Raw genomic sequence first — 13,332 nt, 5'->3', positions numbered from 1 at the left:
ACACAAGCTGCTGCCTAAGCAAAGCAGGTGTACTTCTCCACATCCACCAGAGAGGGAGTGAGAGAGACAGATAGAGACAAAGTAAGACAGGGAAGGGGTAGGAGAGTAAACTCAAAGCATGTTTGTGTCACACACTTACCAGTACATGGTTTCAACCCTCTGTTTGATTATGTATTGAATTATATGTCAATGCAGTTATTGCATGCACCACAGAGCTTACAAATTGGGGAGTTGTCCAAAGGTATATTTGACGGTGAGTGACATCAGCAACAGTGATAAAGGAGGGATAAGGTAGGTGTAGTACATGTGCCTGTCCACAAGAACAGGCGTCAAGGATGACACAGCCATGCTCTCTCAGGGACTCACACACATTATCACAGTTGGCAGGGTCATGATTAGACTTCTTAACTAACTAGTTTGCCACACTACAGTAATACACAGGTATCATATGCACCGCAGAGGTTATCAGGCTGATATTTTGGCAGAGCATATGCCAAGGTGTCTGACATCAGAATGCATGCTTCAGTAGGCTAATGGGAGGTGTAGTGAGTGTGAATGGTGTCCAAATCATTATACTCCACACCCAGATACAGATTTGGCAGTACTGACATGCATGGGTGCATTGCTTCACAGGTGTGTAGTGGTTGACTGTACCAGAAGGCTACATGGCTAGGTAAAGGGTATACCTTGGCATCAGGCCACATGACAATGGTCTGCAGTGTGGTCAGGGGTGTAGTGTCTGGATTGGCCCACACAGGTGGGTTTTGTATTCACCATCCACTCATCTGTGTTACTATTGTGGGTGGCCTGTGCTGTGCACTGCTTGCCATGTATGAGTTCTATATTCCATAACATGGATGGTGTCTGGGATGTGCACACATCCCACATGAATATTCTGTGACATGTGGAAGTGTACCTGGGGTGTCTGGGGCATGTTGTGTAAACAGATTGTTATCATCAGATGTGCCATTCCTGACCTCATGTGGTGAGAACTGGCAATGGAAACCAGGTTTACCCTGCACCTACATTGACAGCATGACACAGGTATTCACTGGTGTCAGTGGCATCTGTCCATACAGGGCATGTGCATAAGGCATGGTATTTCCTTTCTGGGTTACATTAGCTAACTCTCAGTTGTTGCAGGTGTCCAGCGAATAGAACAAAGGACAACTGTATGCAATGATTTGCCTATTGTAGGGATGGGAAAGGGTGCCATGTCCTCTGTAGTTCACTGCAATCACACCATGGTTATTATCTGTTGGCAATATGCAGGAAAATACCAAAGTAGTGGTTGTTGCATAGCCAAGTGTGTTTGTGTATGAGACATGGGTGGAGAGTGTTCTCTGGGTAATGCAAGGGTTGCCTATATTGTTCCCCAATCCATGATGTCACATATAGGGGTATGGATTATCTACCCCAGCCTCTCTGCTGTTTGACATATGTTGTCTTTGTAAGGTGGACATTGTGACATATAATAGGCCCACCATATAATAAATTTGCAAAACCCACTCCACAATAGGTCCTGTTATTACACACTCACAGCTACCTCCACACGGCATACTAATGATAAACACACAAAGAGTCTCACAATTACCATGTCTGGGATTAGAACTCCTACCTAACTAGTACACCACACTACAGCATTATGCAGTTATAGCACACACCACTGAGCTTACTGGGCTACTGGGAAAGCCCAAAGGTGTAATTTCAAGGTGAATGACATCAGCAGGCTTGCCAAAGTAGGGTAATGGGGAGTGTAGTGACTGTGAATGGCCACAAACCCATTGATCCCTACACACACAGTTGTCATGCTGGGGATTAGAACTAATACCTAACTAGTACATCACACTATGGTGTTATGCAGTTATAGCATGTGCCACAGAGCTTATAGGGCTATTCCTTCACCAAAGATGTATTTCAAGGTGAACAACATCAGCAGGCTTGCCAAAGTAGGGCAATGGGGAGTGCAGTGTGTGTGCATGGGCCATAAGCCATTCATCTGGAAGCAGACTCAGGCACACACAGGTTTATATTTCACATGTATGTGTATGCAACTGCTAGATGAATACTGACTTGTACAGTCATATTACACAGTTATCACAAGCACCACAGACACTATAGTGCTGAGGGATACCAGAGGCAAATGTCTACAGTGATTGACATTTGCATATCATGTGGTTTTAGCCAATTAGATGTGTACTGGGTGGGACTTGTCACTGTCTGTCACTCTCTTCCACACATCTATATATGTGTAAGTTTGGCTTATTATAGTGTGTTGTCCTTGGATATATGTGTGTATTCCTATCCAATGTGTGTGCAAAGCATGACTGGTGTGCAATGTAGAGTGTGTGCACAAACATCTGTGACTGTCAGATATGTATAGTCCACTGTTGTTGCCAGACATAGGCTTCATTTCTGTAAGTGTGGGATCATGCCCAGTATGACCTTCTGTATTGAATGTGTGAATCTATTCCAAGTAGGTTGTACTCCAGTGCAGGCTTTTGTGCTCTACACCTACAGCTAGTAACCTGCTTCTGGGGAATATCTGTAGATTGGTTGACAATATGGGATCAAAATGGGCAAAGGATAGTGGGTTACTGTAGGTAAGTGTGTCTATGCTGCTTCTGCTACATGGTTTTGGTGTTAGCAGAAATATTCAGGCATATGTTCTGTTTTACACTGTGGTGTTTTATGTCATCAACTACTGTCAGGTATACATATTTGCTTGCAGTAATTTCCTGGGGAACACAGGGCGAATGAAGCTGTGTACAGAATTGTGGTCTGCAGCCTAAATATTCTTGCACAATCATGCCATTCTGGAGGAGAAACAAGTGGCAAAACATACTACTCCATTCAGCAATTGATAGGGAGAATGACTTACCTTGTGGCTTTGCCACTACTCAGGATGATGCTGGAAGGCTGACTATGTCGGATGCACATAGCACACTTCCTATTCATGGTTAAGCACAGGTAGTGTCATGTTTGGCATCCCTTTTACTGTATGTGTGAGTGGTGTTATTCCTTGGGTTCCTACCGTGTCAGTGTATGTGCTATGCGTTGCCTCTTTGCCAAGGCCTGGGCATACTAGGCATGCCTCCTTCTGCCTACTGGGGCAGGCTCAGGTTGTTCCTCCTCTGAGTCACTCTGTGCCTGTGCAGGCCTTGGCAATGGTGGGGGGCTGTGTGGCCCTGCCCCGTGCTGTTCTTGCTGCAGCTGTTTCCACAGGATCATATTGTGCAACATGGCACATACGATGACAATTTTGGTACATGTAGCTGGTGAGTACTGCATGGCTCCACTGGATATGTCCAGGCACTGGAACTGTGACTTCAGCATCACAAATACATGCTCTATTATGATTCTGGTCTGTGCGAGTGCCTCATTATGGAGTTCTTGTTCGGGTTTGTGTGCATTTCTGATGGGTGTCATCAGCCATGGCTCTAGTGCGTAACCAGCATCCCCCACTAGGTGGCCATAAGGGATGTACCCATTGACAAATCTCTGGTACAGCTGCATCATATGCCAGATGTGGGAGTTGTGATAGCTTCCAAGGCAGCCAGCACACACATTCATTATAATGCCCTGGGCATCGCATACAACCTGGCAGTTGATGGAGGGGAAGCCCATGCGGTTGATGTAGACCCTACCCCGTTCACTGGGTGGTGCTTTGATGTGTATGTGCATGCAGTCTATAGCACACACTACCTCAGGGTATTCTGCTATTTGTGGAAGAGACGCATATTGCTGGTCAACGCCTCATGTGTGTTGTGGAAATATACGTGCTCATCGGCATGTACTGACATGGCATTAAGGAACTGGTGGAGTACCCTGGATGCTGATGCCTGTGAGATCCCCATGATATCCCCAGTTGGCCTTTGGAAGGTACCTGTGGCTAGTATTCTTAGGCCAACACATACCTTGGTATCCACTGGGATGGGTTCCCCTCTGTTTGCTCTGTGTGTGAGGTGTGGCCGGCACAGCTCAACAACTTGCTGTAAGAGGTCTCTGTCCTCCCTATAGTGCTCCACTATCTCCATCTCATGTAGCCCAAGATAGGTTACCCTGGGTCTCTACACTCTTCTCCTTCTCCTCACTGTGGGTTGGTCATCAGCATTCTCATCCTCATCACCCTCAGTCTCTTCCACATGTTGATTTATGAGAGCTAATGCAGCCCCCATCATTTTGTTGCTTTTGCTAGGTAAAATCTCCCCGCTTGTGTACACCGGTGGTGTAAAGTTTGTGGGAAAAACCAGAGGGAAAGGTGTTTGTATAGTTTATAATAGTGTGCTGGGCTGGGCTGGGCTGGGCTGCTGCCTATGTAATTGGCTGATTCTTATACATTTCACCTGCCAGCTATGCTAGTTCTCCTTGATTACCTTCCTACTGCTGTTTTTCCCTCCCATTGCCTTCCTGTTTAAGCCCAAGGGTGCACCGTGCAAACACAGTGCTCAGATGTGCATGGAGCTGCTATTTCCTGTTTTACTTTTTTTTTCGTGTAAAACACGGTGCGTGGCATGCACCGGCTTAGGCAATGTAAAGAGTGCTTGGCAGCTTAAGACACACCCCCTTGCTTAGCTTTGCTAGGCTAAGGGCAAACCTGAGCTACAGGGCTCCAATAAGCTTATAGTATGCCTGACACACCACTCTATGATGTCAGCTAGCTCTTAGGCTTGTACCATGGTCTTCCTGCACCTACACGGTTGGGTGCAGGCTAACCATGAGGAGAAATCTGGGATTCAGTATCATTCCCCTCATTTGAATAGGATTGCCTGTTAATGCCTAGTTACAAGTCTGACACTGAGCCTTCCCCCTTAGCAACCACTATTCACTGGCCTTGTTGTCTTCTGCCTGCCTTTGACTTTAATGGCAAAATTGTGATTTTGCAGGCAAAGCTTTTTTCAGGGTTTTTCTGTTATTTTCCAGCCAATCTCATTCTGCGCGCCGCTGCCCTAAGCTTAAACAGCTAAATTCGGCCAAAAATATAAATATATGTTATTTTTTTATTTTTGCAATTGTTTTCTATGCCAATGGCCATATATTTATCCATTGGCATGCTTTACACGTTATATACACCCTTTATTTGGAGCTGTCATGGCTCTGTTTTGTAGTTTGCAGAAATGTACTCAGTTACTAACCGAGTACATTTCTGCAGATTACACTAGCCCTGCATGGACAGCTGCCAGCTTCCTGGATCGCAGATTCACCTCATTTGCATGGTTTTCACCTGCAAATGGGGTAATTTGCATACAGGAGCTGTGTCCATCCAGGAATAGTGCAGGAGCGCTCATGCACATCTTGGGAGCTTGTTCCTGGATCTCTCGGTGGCCATGTTGCTTCAGCAGCTCCTGCACTCTTCCTGTATGCCGTGCAGAGCTTGCTGAATCCTGGGGATGTGTTTTATAGTACAGTGCAATGAAAAACAATAACATGAGTTGAGAAAATGTGAGGAAAAATTCAATAGTCATATTATTTTTTACATAGGTTAGTATGTGATAAATGAGACCTGAGGCCATTCTAATAAGATATTTTAAGAGATATCAGAGATATCATCATTAGAGACATTGAGGTGAAACTGAGTGATATCTTAGTATGAGAGCTGTGTCATGTATTATGGCTATAGAAGGCAAAAGAAAGAAGGATGTAGAGAAGGAAATTATAAGAAGAGTGCAGGGTAGGGTGTCTCCACGTAGCTTAGGTGAGGGGGGAGGAAAGAGGTTGAGGAAAGGTCTGCAGAGATGAATTAAATAAGGCAAGATAGGGGAAAAAAAGGAGTAGGGGGGAGAGTATTGTGAAGTGTGATCTAGGTTGAAGGGGGTTAGTGAAGTACAGTGAGTTAGTTCCGCCAGGACTGGCACAGGGGCACGCCCAAAATTGTGTAAGATATTCTTTTAGGAAGCATTTAAAGGTGAGTATGTTAGAAATAGTTCAGGTGATTAGAGGTAAGAAGTTCCATTTTGTGCACTGAGTACGAGTATAGGCTTTGTCCAGGCGATTTATTCAGTCTATTTATGATGAGAAGTTGTTTGTCTTATGATCTAAGAATTCTTTTTGGAAAATACATGTTGATTAAGGGGTAAGAGCTGGCCAGGATAATGGTTTGTGAATGATTTTATGTGTTACTATAAGTTGATTGTAGGAAAGGTGCACGGGGAGTTCCAGCCAGCTAAGGGTATATAGACCTTTACAGTGATGAGTAAAGGAGGATGAATTAGTGGCAGACTTAGCAATTTTGTTGTAGCAACTTTCAAGTTTGTTTTTTTATGGAGGACTGTAAATTATTTAGACTTTGCACTCCATAGAGCAGGGAGGGCAGAATGCATGTTTAGTAATCTTTGTGGGTGTCTCAGAAAATGATTGCTTCTGTTTAGCATACCTAGTTATTGATTTTTTTTCTTGATATTGTTTTGAATGTGGAGTTCATATTTAAAATTATCATCTATTATGATTATGATAATAGTTTGGTATGGTGGACTAACTTGATTTCAGTGCCGTTTGCCAAAACGATTTGGAAGGTTGTTTTGTTAGGGGTGTGGGTTTTTGAGGTAAAGTGGAAGACTTTGTTTTTTGGGGGGGTTGAATAGGAGTTGTGCTGTTGTAAGCCAGGTTTCAGTGAAGATGACAGCTTGTTGCGTGATTTCTTGGAGGTAAGTTAAGGTGTGTGAAGAGCAGATGATGGTAGAGTCATCTGCATATTGCATCAAGGTGCCTTGACAAGAAGATGAATGTAGATTATTGATAAAAAATATTGAACAGTAGAGGGCCTAACATGGATTTTTCTGGGTCTCCTGTGGAAGTGGGAAGGTATGCAGAGATGGGTCCTTGCCATTTTACAGCTTCTTGTCTGTTGGCAAGGTAGTTAGAGAACCATTGAATAGATGGAGATGCTAGATCCAGGGTGGAAAGTTGATTGAGGAGTTTACTGTGAGAGACCATGTCAAAGGCATTTGATAGATCTAGAAATACTGCAGATACAAGTTTATTAGAGTTGCAAGATTTATTGACAGTCTGTAAATGATAGTAATGGAGTAGAGGTGCTCTGGTCTGGCCGAAATCTATGTTGTGTATTGGTGATGAGCTTATTTTGTAAGAGATAGTAGAGAAATTCTTGATGAATACATCTTTCAAGGATTGTAGAGAGGGGAGACAGAATGGCTATGGGAGAGAAATTTGTAATGTCAGTGGAATTACCTCCTTTATATCAAGGAGTAATGTGTTCCATTTTCCACAAGTTAGGGACATAGGATTCTGTTATCAATCTATTAATAAGAATGCTAATTGGGTATGCTATTGCATCTGCAGCTAAATGTAGGTATTTCAGGGAAGGTTGTTGGCTGAGGAGGAACAAGGTTTTTGTTCACATATAAGCTTTTTTTATGAGAGTTATAATACTGGTTGAAAGGTGAAGTTGGTGGAGTTGTCTACATGCATATTGGAGAGGTTGCAGATAGGTGAATTTTGTGAAGGTAATGTAGAAGGGTCTAAGGTAGGAGAAGGTGGCTGTATGGATGGGGGTGTGGCAGGTAAGTTTAAGGTTAAGTTGGCTTTGCATTCTATGAAGTATATATTGAAGTAGATTGCTGTTTGAAGAGGGGGAATGTCTGGGTATGAGCTGGGATTTTATTTTGTAATTGGGTTGATGAGGCAGGATATGAAGGACCAGAATGTTTTAGGGTTCTTTTATGGCCATCTTGTAGCTAAATTTATCTCTATTAACTTGTTTCTTGACTTGGTTTCATAGCTGTTTGAAGAGATGCCAATTTTGTTATTATTCTTCTTTTGCCAGTTAACCCATGCATTGTCTCTGTCTTTCTTAAGGAGTTTGCATTGATTGGTGAGCCATGGAGTATGGTTGTTTTTAAATCTTTTTTGTATGCTGCAGGGCTATGCTGTTAAGAATATCTAAAAATGCTGCATTGAACTACTCAACTGCATCGTTTAATGGGAGTCTTTTTTGGATGGATCAGTTAACTGCCTTCAGAGATGTAATGAATGACTCCTTGCAGAATCTGGAGAGATTATGGATTGTTTTGAGCTTATGTTCCTTCGTTAGTTGTGTAATAATCCTACACACGATAACATATAAAGGGTAAAAGGGTACATACACAGTACATACGTGTCTCTGTGTGTGTGTGTGTGTGTGTGTGTGTGTGTGTGTGTGTGTGTGTGTGTGTGTGTGTGTGTGTGTGTGTGTGTGTGTGTGTGTGTGCAATTTTTGGATTAAGAAAGCAATAAATTGTTTAATTGAAACAAAGGGAAGAAGAGATGAAACTTTTTTTTTTAAACAATATTGCAGAAGTGCACAATGCTAAAGTCAGAGTATGTGTCACTTAAGCATTACTATTAATACAAAAGAAGTAGTGATGACATAGTTTACTTCAAGTATTAAAAGCTGTCAAGAAAAATTGCAGTTCTACATAGTGTGCTCACAAAGATTAGATATGGGGCTAGAGTGCAAGATCAGCTTATTTAAATCAAAATGTACCTATACAAACAGCATTATGCACTACATGAACCAGACAGGTAAAAGCAGCATCTCTTGTCAGCATATATGTAGCATATATGTAGACCTCACAACAGCTTTGTTGTTAAAACTTTTCTTAGCACAAACTGAACAGAGAAGTATACTTCCTATTCATGTGTGTTTTTCTACATCTTTGATAGTCTAATGATTTCACACTTCTCATGTAAACAATCCAATCACATAAATGCTGGTTTTCTTTATTAAAGAAAATTAGAAATAAGTAAACCAGGGATGAACAAAACGTTTTTTAAAACAAAAAAATATCAATTTATCAGTGTGTCTGGACAGGTTGACAGGGTGCTTAAGTATCAGAAATAAAAAAAATATGCAGTTTCTACGATGAATATCACTAAAATATATTTGAATGGCAATACATGAATAAAGCATTACACCTGAGTTATAGGCACATTTTTATCATTATTTCAAATTCTTGTACAGAATGTTTAACCACACAACAGTAGCAGACATTTAAAAATGCTGCAAATATAAGGCCCCTTCATTTCTTCAAATGGTGAAAAAGAAGAAAAAAATCAATTATCAAGCCCACCTACTTGCACACACACACACACACACACACACACACACACACACACACACACACACATGGTTGTCACATTAACCAAACTGTCACAAGACAAAAAAAAAATAATAGTGGTCTGTGTGCTCCCCCACACCTCATGCATATTATGTAGACCAATACTGATATCACACAATAGTGTGATAAGTGCAAATTCCCAGACCCTGATATTCTATAATCTCACACAGAATGCATAACACTGAAAATTAAGCCTGCAAGAGCATTAGCTCTTATACACTGCAACCATCAGTCAGCAACTGAATGTGCCAAAAAAACAAAAGAAAGAATGTAAGGTGAAGGATCAGATGAGAAGTGAAAAAATGTGGAAAACGCATAAATATAGTTGCAAGTATAGAAAACTCTTGGAACAACCTTATGTTGATCAGGATCAAACACAGGAATGGTTACGGATAGGTACATTTAAACCAAAAGCCAAGAGGTTAATATTGGTGGCCAAAGATTGTGGTCTACATACACTTTGGTTGGGAAAGTTCATTGAACATATGGGAGAAACAGACAAATGTAGGTTTTGTAAAACACAATTGAAAACAGCAAACACAAAAAAGGCAGCAACGAGACCACAGTATACACTGTTTTTATTACAAATAGAGTGAGCGCTTTCGTCAGTGTAAATCCACCAACTTCATCAGACACATAAAACCATGTTTTGTTACAACTTAAATACTTTCAAACAGTCTGATGAAGTTGGTGGATTTACACTGACGAAAGCACACACTCTATTTGTAATAAAAACAGTGTATACTGTGGTCTCGCTGCTGCCTTTTTTGTGTTTACTAGTCAATCTGGTTTTGACAATTGGAAACAGTCACACACCTTGTTGCTGGTTGTGATATATTAATGGCAAAAGGACTTTATAATGAAATGCATAATAATGTGGCAAGACTGTTGCATTGGGGATTGTGCAAACATTACAATACTGGAGTAGCTGAAAAACATTGGAAATATGAGTCACAAAGCATTACAGAAAATGATGAAGCTTATATCACATGGGATCACCCATTACCAACAGTTTAAAAAACAGATGTGAGAAAACCAGATATAGTGGTCTATGAAAAGAAGACAAATGTAGCATTGATCATTGAAATTGCCTCACCCAGTGACTATAGTGTCTTATATACAGAGAGATACAAAATCCGAAAATACCAGGGTTTGCAGGCAGAAACGAGGGCAATGTGGAAGAATGATACTTAGACATTTCCAAAAGTGGTTATAGCAATGGGTCATGTAAAAAAGAATTTGCAATAATACATAGATATCTTACAGATACATGTAACTCCATATGAATTGCTGAAGGAGTCAATACTGGGCTCATTGTGTGTGCTTTAAAGAGCACTCCCGGCTAACATCAATGACTGAAGCAATACTAATTTCATGAACTTTAATCATACTTTGACTTAGGAGTATTTAAAATTAATGGAGTATAGGTGTATGTAAAGACTTCAAAAAAACTTTTTTTGCTAAAATAACCACTACTTTTGTCATGCTGTCAAAGCACTTCTGTACATCTTGAGAACCTCCTTCCTATGTGCTCTAACTCTTAAGGTCGCAAGCACACAAATCAGAAAAAGATAAACCTCTGTAGCTATATATCCTCCCTATTTGCACACACTCTTCTTTTTTTGCTTTAAATACATACATAAAACACAAACACACACACACACAAACACACACACACACACACACACACCTGTTTAAGAGCAATATTTCTTGGGTGGGAATGGAACATTGTTTTAATCATATGAAGGTACTTTAATTAACAATATTTCGTTTAGAGAGGTAATGAAATACCCTTTAAATCTGGCACATTTTTCTACAATAAAATTATTTTGTCCCAGGAAGTTGATTTTAATCTTGAATAACACAAACTGCTTTAACTTTTTTTGTTCATAAAGTACAGCTAAGATGATCACAAACTTAATTTTATAAAATATCATATTAAATATTGTGAAGAAAAATGTTTACCTTTGAAGAATTACCTATGTTTTCATATAGAAGCAGGTCATTTAGTGCAGTATTCACACTAAATGCAAACTACGCAAATGTGAAACAGTGGCTTTGTCTGCCTGAAGTACAGCAACTGCTTTTTTTATATATATATATTGCTTGCTTGATAATTTAAGTAGATTGCTGGAAAGGTTCACAGTGCCCCCATGTGTTGAAAGTTAAATAAAAAATACTTGGAAAAACTACAGATTTCATTTGGTTCCAAATATATTTGTCAACATCTTTCCTTAGTACTATAGTGTATGGCCCAATGTATTTTATTACTGTGCATTACTACTGTCATGCAGAATTAATACAAACAATTTCTCCTCATAGATGGTGTTATTCTACATAGCTGTCAGCCTGGTTGCTCATTACATAAAGTCTGTGACTAACAACAAAATTTAATTTCAGTACCAGAAGAATACTTTCAGTATTCAAACATCCCAGAGACTGCATGGATACAGCTTGCTTGCAAGTGAAAGAAAAAAAAATGAAAAGACATGCTATAGTATGATTTCTTAGACTAATATCCTGTATCTGTTTTACAAAAACATCTAAATATTTGGATTTTGTCCCACAGTTACATAGAAATGTAGATTTGTAAGAATAGATAAGGGCAGCATAACCCATCTAGTCTGCTGACTCTAATACTCATCCAACTTAATCAACAACATGTCTGTTCTTTTCCCTCATAGGGACTGTTGCATGTCTGCACATACATTCAATCATAATATGATTATTTCTGATTATTTCACTTCTACATATTTTACTTCTATACTTTCTGGAATAAATAAATATGCTGACAGCAAAAAGATAAATAACTGCTTGGTCTAAGAACCCAAGGCACACCGTAACCCAAACCAGTTCTGCAATGCCAATGCCTAATATTGTTCCACACTCGACTCATTCATTAATCATGTTTCTTCTTTTATTTTCTACAATCTTAATCTAGTTTAGTCACATTTGAAATGTCTTTTTTTCAGACTACAACTTCTTGTACCATTTGTCTCTCTCCTTGGATGTTCCATTTCATGTTAGCAACTGAAAAGGCAAATACTGTAATTAATGACTGTGACTCATCAGTTGTTCAGAGGAAATGTTTGTCAAACACTAATAACTCCCTTCTGGAGAAGCTTCAACTAAGCTTTGGAACTGGCTTTCAATGTACCAAAAACAACAGGTAGATATCTGTATATAGGTAGGAACAGCAGCACTGTAGTACACTGTTCTCATGCAAATATTTAATCTCATGGATGAAGAAAAGATATTTGTGTCACTTTCCCCATTTATATGTCAACCCGCCATCCAAAAACCCAAGTTAAAGCTGAAAGCTCTTAAACAACTATATCTAATATCATCAGTCTCCACTTGCCTTTGGTGGAACTATGTCCAAGTTATTCAATTAGGATAAATCTTACATGAACCTTGAAGAAGGTCAGTTGTACTTAGTGGGTTAAAATTTTAAGGCAATCAATAAAAAAGAAAAATAAGTTATCAACATTAAATGAAAATATATCAGCTATAGTGGTATGCAAGCCCATATAGCTTTGCAGCACAAAATATTAAAGGATTTGCAAATTATTTTCTTCTAAGGACTTAATTCTGAACACTGATTCACTTCAAAATGGAGAACCTGAATTGCAGCAGTAAATAAGATCTACATTTTTTCAACATGAAAATTGCTGTAAATGTGTCATGAAACAATTTTTCATCTGATAAGATGGCAGTGAAATAAATTTGTCATAATCAAGCAGTTTTGCTACATAAATAAGCCCTAATGACCCAGGATTAATAAGCCATCTAGGGAGGATACAGTGCATGTCAAGAAGGAAAATAATGAGGCAATACCTGAGCATCTCTTCTAGGAAAGATGGACAGAAGGTGAGTTCCACTGATGATATGAGACATTTAATGAAATACAAAGGTAGTGCGCATGTTTCCATGCAAGTGGGGGCGGCCTTTATACAGCACCACTGGATACCCCACCTTGTGACATATATACAAAAATACAGATGTGTGTGTGTGGGCATTTGTGTATGTGTATTTTGTGTAGGTAGGAAAAATGGAGTCTGCTGGACGACTACCAGACTTGAAGCATGTTACAAAGACAGACTTTGTTTTGTTTCATTCTTTTAGTAAAACATGCACTACTTTACTGTGATATTGATCAGGAACAGTTTAAAAAGACTGAGGTAGATACAACTCTTACTTACATCTTCAAGAAGGT

Source organism: Protopterus annectens, chromosome 4.part1 (assembly GCF_019279795.1).
Source record: "Protopterus annectens isolate FY-2018-M chromosome 4.part1, PAN1.0, whole genome shotgun sequence".
Classification (NCBI taxonomy): Eukaryota; Metazoa; Chordata; order Ceratodontiformes; family Protopteridae; genus Protopterus; species Protopterus annectens.
Note: the sequence above shows the minus strand (reverse complement) of the source record.